This window comes from Pelobates fuscus, chromosome 3 (assembly GCF_036172605.1).
Source record: "Pelobates fuscus isolate aPelFus1 chromosome 3, aPelFus1.pri, whole genome shotgun sequence".
Lineage (NCBI taxonomy): Eukaryota > Metazoa > Chordata > Amphibia > Anura > Pelobatidae > Pelobates > Pelobates fuscus.
Genome location: NC_086319.1, coordinates 227,748,360 through 227,760,553, shown reverse-complemented (window position 1 = coordinate 227,760,553; position 12,194 = coordinate 227,748,360). Strand labels below are relative to the sequence as shown.

General features: G+C 37.1%; 1 non-coding gene across 1 annotated transcript; it reads left to right on the top strand.

The window, feature by feature from the left end:
• The first annotated feature begins 7,569 nt into the window (after window positions 1-7,569).
• LOC134603900 (small Cajal body-specific RNA 11) lies at window positions 7,570-7,708 on the top strand. Its single transcript, XR_010090638.1, has one exon. It is a non-coding gene; the product is annotated as a small Cajal body-specific RNA 11 (non-coding RNA).
• The last annotated feature ends 4,486 nt before the right edge of the window (window positions 7,709-12,194 follow it).

Below are 12,194 nucleotides of genomic sequence, written 5' to 3'. Positions count from 1 at the left end.
ACTAGACTGTAATGAAAACACTGCATTTTCTCTGACAAGACAGTGTTTACAGCAAAAAGCCTGAAGGGAATGATTCTACTCACCAGAACAAATACAATATGTTTATACGTTTCAATAAGCTGTAGTTGTTCTGGTGACTACAGTATCCCTTTAAAATGTGATTTTTTTTGAATACCTGCCCTATAATTGAAATCCTGGACATATGAGGCATATGTCCAGTGGAGATATCACTAGATTGTAATGTAAACACCAAATTTTCTCTGAAAAGACAGTGTTTACAGCAAAAAGTCTGAAGGTAATGATTCTACTCAGCAGTACAAATTCATTAAGCTGTAGTTGTTCTGGTGACTATAGTATCCCTTTAAAATTTGATTATTTTTTTTAATTCTTACCCTATAATTGAAATCCTGGACATATGAGGCATTTTAACAATCAGAAAAAATAAGTGAAACGATTTTGAGTTTTCGTGTGATGCATAGAAATTATTTTAAGCAAAACTATGAACTTGTTTATATTTGTTCTTATTTTTGTTATGTTATACATTTGCAATGTTATTCTTATGCATGCATTTAGTTATCAGTAGATAAGCCTACCTGTCCTTTAAAAAAAAAAAAAAAATACAATCTGTATGAGTACTCTTAAACAGAAAGTGTTACGTTACAGTGAAACACATAGAAAAAGTGCCGGAAGGCCTCACACAAATGCATGGAATTTCAGAAAAGGCTAAGTCATGAAGGGAATATACAAATATAACATAATTTGTGTTTTTGTGTTCCTAATGAGTTTGCCTAAAACATTTTTTTCTCGGCAGAATGTCACGGACTTCATGGAGTAATTAATAATATGCTGTGTCTTGCAGAATTGTGGATGAGTGAATATAGCCATGCAAAACATTTTGTTGTTATCGTTTTACTAGTACCAAAATGTCCTCCCTATTCCCTCCTACTAATTATGCTACTGTAGAATCATAAACAAAAATTAATTATTGTATGTTTTAACAGATGAACTGAAACTTACACATCTGTAAACAATTCAATAGGAATTTAAACCCAATGTCAAGAGGTCACTGCAAGCTACATTTATTTATCCAGCATTTCAACCACTAGGTCTATATTATTTACATGAAATATCCAACATAAATATAATTATAGATTTAAATGCTTCAAAACAACAAGTTAATTAGTTTTTTTTTTTGTTTTTTTACTTAAACATTCTCCCTCTAGAATATATTTACCTCCACTGAAAATAAAATGTTAAGTTAATGATCTATTCAGCTAAGCTACATTAAGCTGGATGGAAAAGCTACCAAGGATATTAAGCAGATGAGGGCTTGTTATATGAGTATATCACTCTCACAAGTTATGTTTAGACAAGACATCTTAGTCACACTAAGGGCACTGTAAAAAAAAAAAAAAAAACACAAGTCATTAAAATACCCCAAACTAAAAATCTGTAAAACATTGTTCTATTTATAATGAAGTCATAGTGAGCATAATTTTTAGGAGGGGTTTGTCAACATTATTGTCTTGTTCTGTGTGTTTAATCCAAGATATAGTCACTCTTTCAAGCAGATATTTCAACACTTCCACCCAACCAAGGACCAAATTATTGGAAACGCCTCTCACTCTGCATAGTTGAAGAAAATCGCACCCACAGAAACAAAAATAATGTGATACAAAACGTAACCCCTTCATTATCATTTTCATAAACAAAAAGCACAACATGTATTCAAAACTTAGGATTTAGATACGATGTGCAGCACAATGTGTCAGGTATTGCATATTATGATGGAAAGGACCCCCCTTCAAAAGGGTTATAGTAACCATTTAATTTCACAATGTTACCAATTGGCAACAATAACCAATTTGGTTCCCCATAAACTGCAATTTGTGATGTTATCAAAATGCCTTTGAAACCACCATTATGATGGCCTATTAAACTCAACATCATAGTAATTAATGAATATATCACAATTTCACCCCAGTTGTAAGAGCATAACATTTTCAGATTTCTGTAGCAATACTCTAAAAAACAATTATGTTTGTGATTGCTTCAATAATTGTCACATAGAAACTGATGAGAATCAAAAAACATTATTGCTTGGTAATGCTAATTGTAATGCAGACCTAGGTTACTACTGCTTGTTCTTCATATCTACTTAATTTTCTTCTCTAAGTAACAACTCCAATGTCCCTCTTGTTCTTCATATCTACTTAATCTTCTGTTCTAAGTAACAATGCCAATGCCCATTTTTTTTGTTCACTGACTCTATTATATTATTTCACATATTTTATATTGCTGTAATTATTGGTTGATTATACTAATGAGTAATCCTAATTGGCACTATGAATTTGACCACTTTCTATGCCTTCCCTGTGTTGTGCCTGTATATGCAGCTGTGGGCCCCATCTCCCCCTCCTTTTGTGAATGTAGTGTCTGCCTGGACCTCTTCTCCCTTTCCCCATCCCTTTTCCTGTCACAGCAGGACATTGCCACAGAGACACTACCAGCCCAGTTAAACCTAGATGTTTTGTTCTTCCTCCGTCCCCCTTCAGCTTCTTGGGATTGAAACCCCTGTTGTTTGTGTGTTGGAGACCCCAAGTCTGTGTCTGTAAAAACCATGTGTACAAAATAAATGGAGTCATTCCTGTTGTACCTCCAGGACTGTGTTTCATCCAGTTAATGGGGGAAAAATGGATGCCTGCTTGTTGTAAGGGTTCCTGAATGGTTGAAGGAAGGGAAATAGTGGAAGGTAACCGGTCAGGTTACCAGTAGTCTGTTACACATACATCTTTTCACGTCTTCACAGAATGCAGCTTAGTTTGTCATGATCTGTTCTTCATAAAACCATGTTGATTCCTAGTACAAACTATTGTTGACAGAGACAAAAGGGAAAGAGTGTCCTGCTGAACGTGCTTGCATATCTACAGTATGTATGTATGTATGCCTGTCTGTCTGTCTATCTCTATAGCACAATTTTAAAACACAGCTTTTTAAACCAAAGTATAGGTTCTGAACCAATAGCACCAATGACCAGAAACCAGCCATGAACTATATACACCTTCAGACTTTTGGCATCGTGCTTGATCTGGTCTAGGAACTGAAGTATTTATATAAGTAGTATTTATATAAGTACTTATAATTAAGTACTTAATAACTTGTCATGAGACTAAATATGATAAATTAATACACTGGTATATGCAAGGTCCAGAACATGTATTCCTATACTAATTTCCTTTATATGCACTTAAAGTCTAAACTGTGATTGATGTGAAAGACCACTATTACAGGTACACTCCATTGTCCAAGTAAAAAATAACTAAATGTCACTATATTTCTGATAACTATCTAAAAACAGCTTGCAAAAGCTGCATATCATTGCAAGCCCCCCTTTCCCCCACCGTCCAGGGTTTCTGTGGCTTTCCAGTCACATACTTCTCAGTGCAAATCACTGGCAGGTGCTTTATGAGATTGCCTGCCTCTTGAGTTTAGATCCACATAGTTAACCGAACTAGGAAGCAACATGATCCGGTGTCTACTGGAAAAGCCAGAGGTGTGTAATCAGTATAATTTATTAAAAAAATTAATTTCTATTGAAATCTGCACTTTTTCCAAAGTGAAATAAATAGGACACACAGTTCACACATAGAGCTTTTCAGCAAGCTAAAGTACTTTAGGGGTCTGGAGTGTCCTTTTCATAACAACCAGGGGGCTGTAATAAGGTTAATTTATAAAAGTACCAGTTGCTATTGAAGTATGCACTTTTTTATAAAATGAAAAAAAGAGGACACATCCTTCACACATAAAGCATTTCAGCAAGCTAAAGTGCTCTAGAGGTCTGTAGTGTGCCTTTAATAATTAGTGGGTGAGCATCGAAAATATATCCACATGTCCCAAAATACAGGGTCTTTAACAGAGGTCTGAATATAAGTTACCTGAGTTACCTGAATGTAATAGATATTGGTTAAATTTATCATAATTACCAATTCCACCGGGTGTTATCAGTTTCAATTAAAATAGGAAAATAGGGGTAAAAAAAAACTTAAATACTTGTCATAAAGGATAAAATAAATAATATCATTTATGTAAACCAATATAAATAAAAAAAAAATGGACTGGAACGGACTGGTGTTTGCATCAAAAATGCAATCTTCTGTTATATTCCTGAAAATAAACATGGGCTGTTTCAGTGAATCATATTGCTTTTTAAATTTCCCATTAAATCATTTGCATAACAATTTGCCTTTTGATTTATTGGGGATCCAAAAGATCAAAAGTCAATGATGTGATCAGTCGTTGCTTGTTTTTTTTTTTAGAACTTTAACTTTTACATCCTCATCTTGAGCTGATTTCTGACATGACTGTGACATGAAATTTGCAATAAATGACACTTACTGGCTTTAAAAGGGCACGCTAAACACCAACTTAACTAACCAATTTGGGTGTATAGATCATGAATCTGTAGTCTAACGGCTCAATTATCTGCCATTTATGAGTTAAATTTGTACACACTTTTTGGAAAAGGGTCTACATTTTTTATCTTCCTTTATTGCACAGTGTGTTTTTTTTTTTCCATGGCATAAATATAAAAAGTTGGTGCCAGGCAGAGAATGGATTTCCACATCTAATATATTTTAGTCTTTATATGTCATGCAGATGTTTTATGTGACTAGATGTTCTACATATATTAGACTTTGGATCTAATGAATATGTATTTAAGCAGAGTCTTTAATGTAACCACTCTATATAATCAATCAATAAATTTCATTACTACGTCCCAGCCACCAACCCATACAGAGTCAAAATTTATGGTATACGTAACAGCATCCTCAGGATACATACACACCAGAATATTGCTCTAAAATAAATTGATTGTTGAAGCAGCACTAAGATGTAAATTGAGCCACACCTTGATGATGGTAACAGTAGTAATAAATTAAAGGTGCTATCTTATATACATATACTGTCAGATTGTCAGGGAGTACCTAACATAGCCATAACACGTGTACAATCATGCATAGCCTAGCTAGCCAATATAATTCAATAGAGGGAATTTAAAAATTGATTACTTGCCAAGTAGCTGCTTGTAGTGAGAGGTTACTGAAATATAGTTCTGAGGACATTACAAGTGTACTACAATTTCAGAATTTATTACAAAGGACATGCTATGGTGATTTATATTTCTTGATATGTATGGGATATTTTAAGGAAATAGATGATCAAAGCTACCTCTCACCAAAAGACAAAATGCAACCTTACATTAGGGTTTCCCAAGCTAAATGTAAGCCCCAAAAGACCTGTTAAGATGATGTTGCTATTTACTAAACAGCAATATGTGCTTTTATAAATTAGTATTGTGGCCAAATTAATTTTATGTTTAGATGCATTTGCTAAATATGGTGATGTCAAATAAATATGGTGACGGCAAATAATTATTTATGTCTAAAGCCTATTGTTGTCTAAGTTTGAAATATGATAATAACTGTGAAACTAGGGAAAAATGGGGTAAGTTGCTGCACATGGAATTTAACCCAGCCGAATGGCTTGAGGCATTGAAAAGGTATAATAACTAAATCCATTGTACGAACATCCTAGAAAACCATTTCAGACTGATTCAATTTTGGTACTTTGTACGTACTAGGTTGGCAAGATTTTTGCTTGCTTATAGCTCCAAATGTTGGAGATGTGGGGAAGCAGAGGGGGACTATCTTCAAGTTTAGTGTAGCTGCAATTTAATTTAAAATTAGTTTTGATTGGTAATATCACAATAGACATAAAACCTGAAATCGCTTTATTACATTTGAAATGGCCAACTCTAAAGAAACAATCATTGCTGCCATTTCACATTTTTGTAGCCGCTAGAATACTAATAGCTAGAAAATGGGGTAAAACAGATGTGATACAATGACCACAAATAAGAGAAAAGATACTCTTTCAATGTAACATGGAACAAGGGTTATCTTGGACAAGCGCTAAGGCCAGACAAGAGAGCAGTATCCTTAAAGAATGGCAAAGCATCATTGAAAGTAATAATTGAAGTTGGTAACATTATACAAAAATAGATTTCTTTTGCAGAGCTCTTGTGTCCGTCCAGGAACACATGTTGATGGTTGATCTATGTTTGAATAGTTTGTGTTGATATATAAGTATTTTAAGATGAAGTAATCCAACAAATTACATGTATATATAGATGTATTTTAATGCAATTTAGAATTCATATGTGTCTGTTATCGAAATGTGAACAAAATGTATAATAAAAAGATTATTAAAACCCCCCAAAAATATTTGTCATATATGAGTAAAATTTTACACAGAAGCTAGAAGCAAATATATAGTGTATGATGATATCCAGAAGAGAACTTATTCAGTAAAATAGTATTCCTATTAGTTGATTTCCCATGAGTCATTCTCGCATATGCCTTAATAATTGGCCAAAATCCAATCTGTGACCTATAATTTGGCATTAAACCGAATTAATGTGATCATATTGTTGACTCACCTTTGGCTCAGAACCTGATAGAAGAACTGGTGAAGAACTTATAAGCACAGTTCTTTCGTTGTTATTATTGATAGAACTTGGACAATGTTATACTAGAGTGCTAATCTGTTAATATAATGTAATGTGAGTAAAAATTTTAAAAATTGCAAATCAAACTGAAGGTTTGCATCAGTCTTAGAGGGTATGTAATATACTCCGTTTGCAAAAAAAACTGTCTGTGCATTTCTCAATTAGTTGTGTTACAACATACATACTGTATGCTCATTCTTGCTGCAACTTACTGCATAACCATATTAGAGGGTCACTCCAAGTTTCATAAATCCTTCAATTGTTTGATGTGGTTATGTTGCCTGGAGTCTGTATGTCTGAAACACTGCAAATATGGAGTTTAACCCTTTTCTGCTGGATGTGCAACTCCACCTCTGGCAGCATCATTGGGGCATCATTAGCTAGCCTTAGCTAATAGTAGTAAGAGGATTAGTCTGGAGACACCTGGTGGTTTCTTTATTAGATAGTCTTTATTTGGAGTGCTGAATAAAATACAACAATGTTTTGACTCCCCTGAGCTTTTGTCAAGTCCAGAGCTAATGTCAATTCTGTGAGTATCACTATGCAGAAAGTTCCATTTATTGGCTCAGGCAATGAATGAGTGACAGGATCTGCATCCCTCTTCTGCAGCTCCGCAAAAACTGGGTGCACATAATAGCCTGCAAGAGAGAGCCCTAGTAATCCAGTAGGAGTATGCAAAACTATGGGGCCAGGGTACACATACAGCAGACTGCAGTTGTTATGGTTAGTGATGTTGCGAAAATAAAATTTTCGGTTCACGAACGGCAAACGCAAACTTACGCAAACGTTCGCAAACCGGCGAACCGGCGAACCGCCATAGACTTCAATTGGCAGGCGAATTTTAAAACCCACAGGGACCCTTTCTGGTCACAATAGTGATGGAAAAGTTGTTTCAAGTGGACTAACACCTGGACTGTGGCATGCCGGAGGGGGATCCATGGCTATAAGCCTTCGCCCGCCCTGCAGAGCTCAGTCTGCGCGGAGCCCTCCATTGGTGAAGATGTCCCCCCCTCATTATTTTCATGGCCCCCACCCACTGCGCAGGGGTGGGGGCCAGGGGGGGAGGACAGTAGGTCCCACCTCCTAATTTCCATGGCCCCCACCCACTGTGGAGGGGTGGGGGCCAGGAGGGAGGACAGTAGCTCCCCCCTCATTATTTTTATGGCCCCCACCCACTGTGCAGGAGTGGGGGCCTGGGGAGGACAGTAGGTCCCCCCATTGTGATTTATGGCCCCCACCCACCACGCATGGGTGGGGGCCAGGGGGGAGGACAGTAGGTCCCCCCCAGTGTGTATCAGGGTCCCTGAGGACAGGTGTCAATCCATATCTGCCAAAGGACCCTATGTAGGGGAACAGTCCCTATTCTGCTCTGTGTCAGTGTGTATCAGGGATCCTTAGGATAGGTGTCAATCCATATCTGCCAAGTGACCCTATGTATGGGGAACAGTCCCTATTCTGCTCTGTGTCAGTGTGTATCAGGGATCCTTAGGATATGTGTCAATCCATATCTGCCAAGTGACCCTATGTAGGGGGAACAGTCCCTATTCTGCTCTGTGTCAGTGTGTATCAGGGATTCTTAGGATTGGTGTCAATCCATATCTGCCAAGTGACCCTATGTAGGGGGAACAGTCCCTATTCTGCTCTGTGTCAGTGTGTATCAGGGATCCTTAGGATAGGTGTCAATCCATATCTGCCAAGTGACCCTATGAAGGAGGAACAGTCCCTATTCTGCTCTGTGTCAGTGTCTGGGGGGAGTATCTGCAGTAACACAGGGTGTCTGGAGGGAGTATCTGCAGTAACACATGGTGTCTGGAGGGAGTATCTGCAGTAACACAGAGTGTCTGAGGGGAGTATCTGCAGTAACACAGAGTGTCTGGGGGGAGTATCTGCAGTAACACAGGGTGTCTGGAGGGAGTATCTGCAGTAACACAGGGTGTCTGGAGGGAGTATCTGCAGTAACACAGAGTGTCTGGGGGGAGTATCTGCAGTAACACAGAGTGTCTGGAGGGAGTATCTGCAGTAACACAGAGTGTCTGGGAGAGTATCTGCAGTAACACAGAGTGTCTGGAGGGAGTATCTGCAGTAACACAGAGTGTCTGGAGGGAGTATCTGCAGTAACACAAGGTGTCTGGAGGGACTATCTGCAGTAACACAGGGTGTCTGGAGGGAGTATCTGCAGTAACACGGGGTGTCTGGAGGGAGTATCTGCAGTAACACAGAGTGTCTGGAGGGAGTATCTGTAGTAACACAGAGTGTCTGGGGGAGTATCTGCAGTAACACAGAGTGTCTGGAGGGAGTATCTGCAGTAACACAGAGTGTCTGGAGGGAGTATCTGCAGTAACACAGGGTGTCTGGAGGGAGTATCTGCAGTAACACAGAGTGTCTGGAGGGAGTATCTGCAGTAACACAGAGTGTCTGGGGGGAATATCTGCAGTAATACAGAGTGTCTGGGGGGAGTATCTGCTTGTAACATGTATATGCACTAAAAAAAATAAAATAAAATAATAATAATAAATTGAAAAAAAAAAAAAAGGAATGCAGCTTCTGAATGAATCTTATTTGGATGCTGTCCAGGAGGTGGGAGGGTCTTGCAGGTAAGGTCTGTGCTGATTGGCTGGAATGTGTCTGCTGAATGTGAGGTACAGGGTCAAAGTTTACTCAATGATGACGAATAGGAGTAGGACCGAACATCGCATATGTTCGCCCGCCGCCGCGAACGCGAACACACTATGTTCGCCGGGAACTATTCGCCAGCGAACCGTCCGGGACATCACTAGTTATGGTGCTTGGAGTCATCTAAAAAGTGAAAATACATTCTCAGTTATACTGTCAGTTGCTGCTGTGCTGCAATTCCTCAAATAATGTTTTCTTATAGCTGCTGAAATTAAAATTAAAAACATCTAGTGGTAGTTTTAGATTAAATAACCAAGTATTTATTTTAGTCTAAAAGCTTAAGAAACATTTTCCTGTGGTTTATTTTTAAACTAAAACAGCCTATTTTTTCCCCATTTATCAATCTCATTAGATAAATACTTGTTACTCTTTTTAGTGCAGATTAAATTGCATAGACCACACAGTGGTAGTATTAGGGTCACACACAGTGCTAACAAACACATGCATTGCTGAAAATTGTAACATACTTGACACCAAACTAGAAGACAGAGAAAATATAAACTCAGAGGACCAACCAACTTATTAACCTTTTAAATTCTCTGAAAACAATTATGATAAACCTAAGAAAAATGGTCCCATGTTGGGTGATCACCACTCAAATATCAACATTGTGTAGACTCTCTAACATTGAATATGTATTTAATGTTTTATACAGTAGCACAGTTGCCAAAATTACAATTTTTGCACAGTAATGTATACAGACACAACGAAGCACAGCTCATTCTTTTCAGCATTGACCATGCTTCCCTACCCTTGAAAACCATTTCTTCACAGTACCTTAATATCGGTGGATCCTGGAGGGTATTTAAATAATCTGTTTGTAAGACCATTGTGAATATATATAAAATGCTAAATTCATGTAATTTATGCAATTACATAAAAATTTTGTGTCAAAAATAAACAATTAAAGTGATAGTTCCTTTATGTATATACCCACAATGCAGATATATAATTTGCATTGTGAGTACATACTTAAAAGCACTATCACTGTAATTGTTTAGTTTTGACACACATTTATTATGTAATTGCTTTTATTACATTAATTTTGAATTAAATATATATATTAATTCACAATGCTATTATATATAGATTATTTAAATACAATTCAGTTTATTTAATACTATTTGATGCGTCTCCCACATTGGAATTAGTGTAGGATCCACCAATATTGAGGCACTGTGAGGTAGTGGTGGGCTTAACACAATATGGCCATAAGGTGGAAATGAATCCACATATTTGTTTGCTGAGATAGGTAATTTTAAGTAACCTAACAGAATTTTTAAATGTATTTTTAAGTGTGGTGTTCATTAATCGGTATTACGTATAAATTTTGGTCCCTACGGCAACACCATTCCTGCAAGATGCATGTTCCGTGTGTGCCCTCAATTCTCCTTTTTTTTTTTACTCTCACTTACAGACACACACACACACTGATTTGACACACACTGACACACTCTCAATGACAGACACACAATCTCACTGATTTGAAACTCACTGACATAAACACACACACACATACACACTCACTGACAGACACACACATACACTCACTGACCAACACTTGACACGCACTCACAATGACAGATACACAATACTCTCTGACTTGTGGCCCCTGTGACAAGACATTGACCCGCTCCTCACTGAGCCCCCACCCTCTGGTGCCTGGCTGCAGTGCAACCCTGCTCCCGCCCAGGACCGGCCCTGTAGATACCACAACTGATTAATTACGCTAAATATGTTTTGGTGCCTATAGTATCCCAATAAGTTTTAAAATGGCAAATTAAAAATTCTGTAAATAGGCCCCCAAACATAATATGTGCCTGTAGGCAGGAGTCTACACTGCCTAATAGAAAATCCAGCCCTTATAATTTGTATATTAATATATGTTGAGTAGGGTCTTCTTCTTATGTTGTTCTTTTTTTATTTGTTTGATGTGCTTTTTGTGTTATTTTACACCACCACCTGTACAATTTTAAAGCACTGTGGAATATCTTGCCACTATATAAATGCTATTAATAACCATTCTTAATGTATATGGCACATTAAAGATCAAGCCCTGCTTCTGTTAAATGTTGCTCATATTATTACAACTACTAATATTTAGCATGATAAAACTGTTGGAGTTTTATTGCTTAGTGGGTTAATTAGGAGATTTAGGAACATGCATCAGTTTAATGTGCTATTTGTAATGTACATAAATAATATAATATAATAATAATATAATAATAATAAAAATGTCTATAAATACATAATTTGAGCTAGGTAACATGAGTGGGTTAATTAAACTAAATAGCTTAATAAATTCATATTGGATTAAACATTTTGGAACCTTTCCAAAGCATGCCACAACTCATGTTATTTTGCTCATTATGATTTACCCAAATGTTGACAGCTAAAATGATATATCACAGCAGATGCTTTGCAAATTAAATAGGCATTTTTTTTTTCCTTCTGGCTAAAGTAACTGGCAATTATTAGATATGATTACTGGAAGTGCAGAACTAGCAACCAAATGTCGTATGACAATTTGTTTAACTTGGAACTTTACTTCACTTGGTAACTTTTTTGGGGGGTAAATCATACAGCAAAACTAATAATTCAGCTCTGTATTTCTTTACCTCCCTTTTAAATCTGCTGTCCCTTTAAACTTCATATGAATCCATGACATCTGTGGTAGGAGCTTGTGACTTCCACAGTTTCACAGGTCCCTGCATTGCTATGTACCTGATAGGTTAGCCAGGGGCTATGGACTGGTACTAGGGCACTGGTACTCTTAATTCATTTCAGTTGCTACTGCTTCCATACTGTAGCTGGGCCTGTCATGCTGAGTGCAAGCGTATGATGCCATATCCGTGTAACCCCATTAAGCGGCATTTCATTCATACAAACAGCAATGGAAGAAGCTGTGTTATGACTAGGGAACATTAAATAAAAGGGAGAGAATATGAAAAAC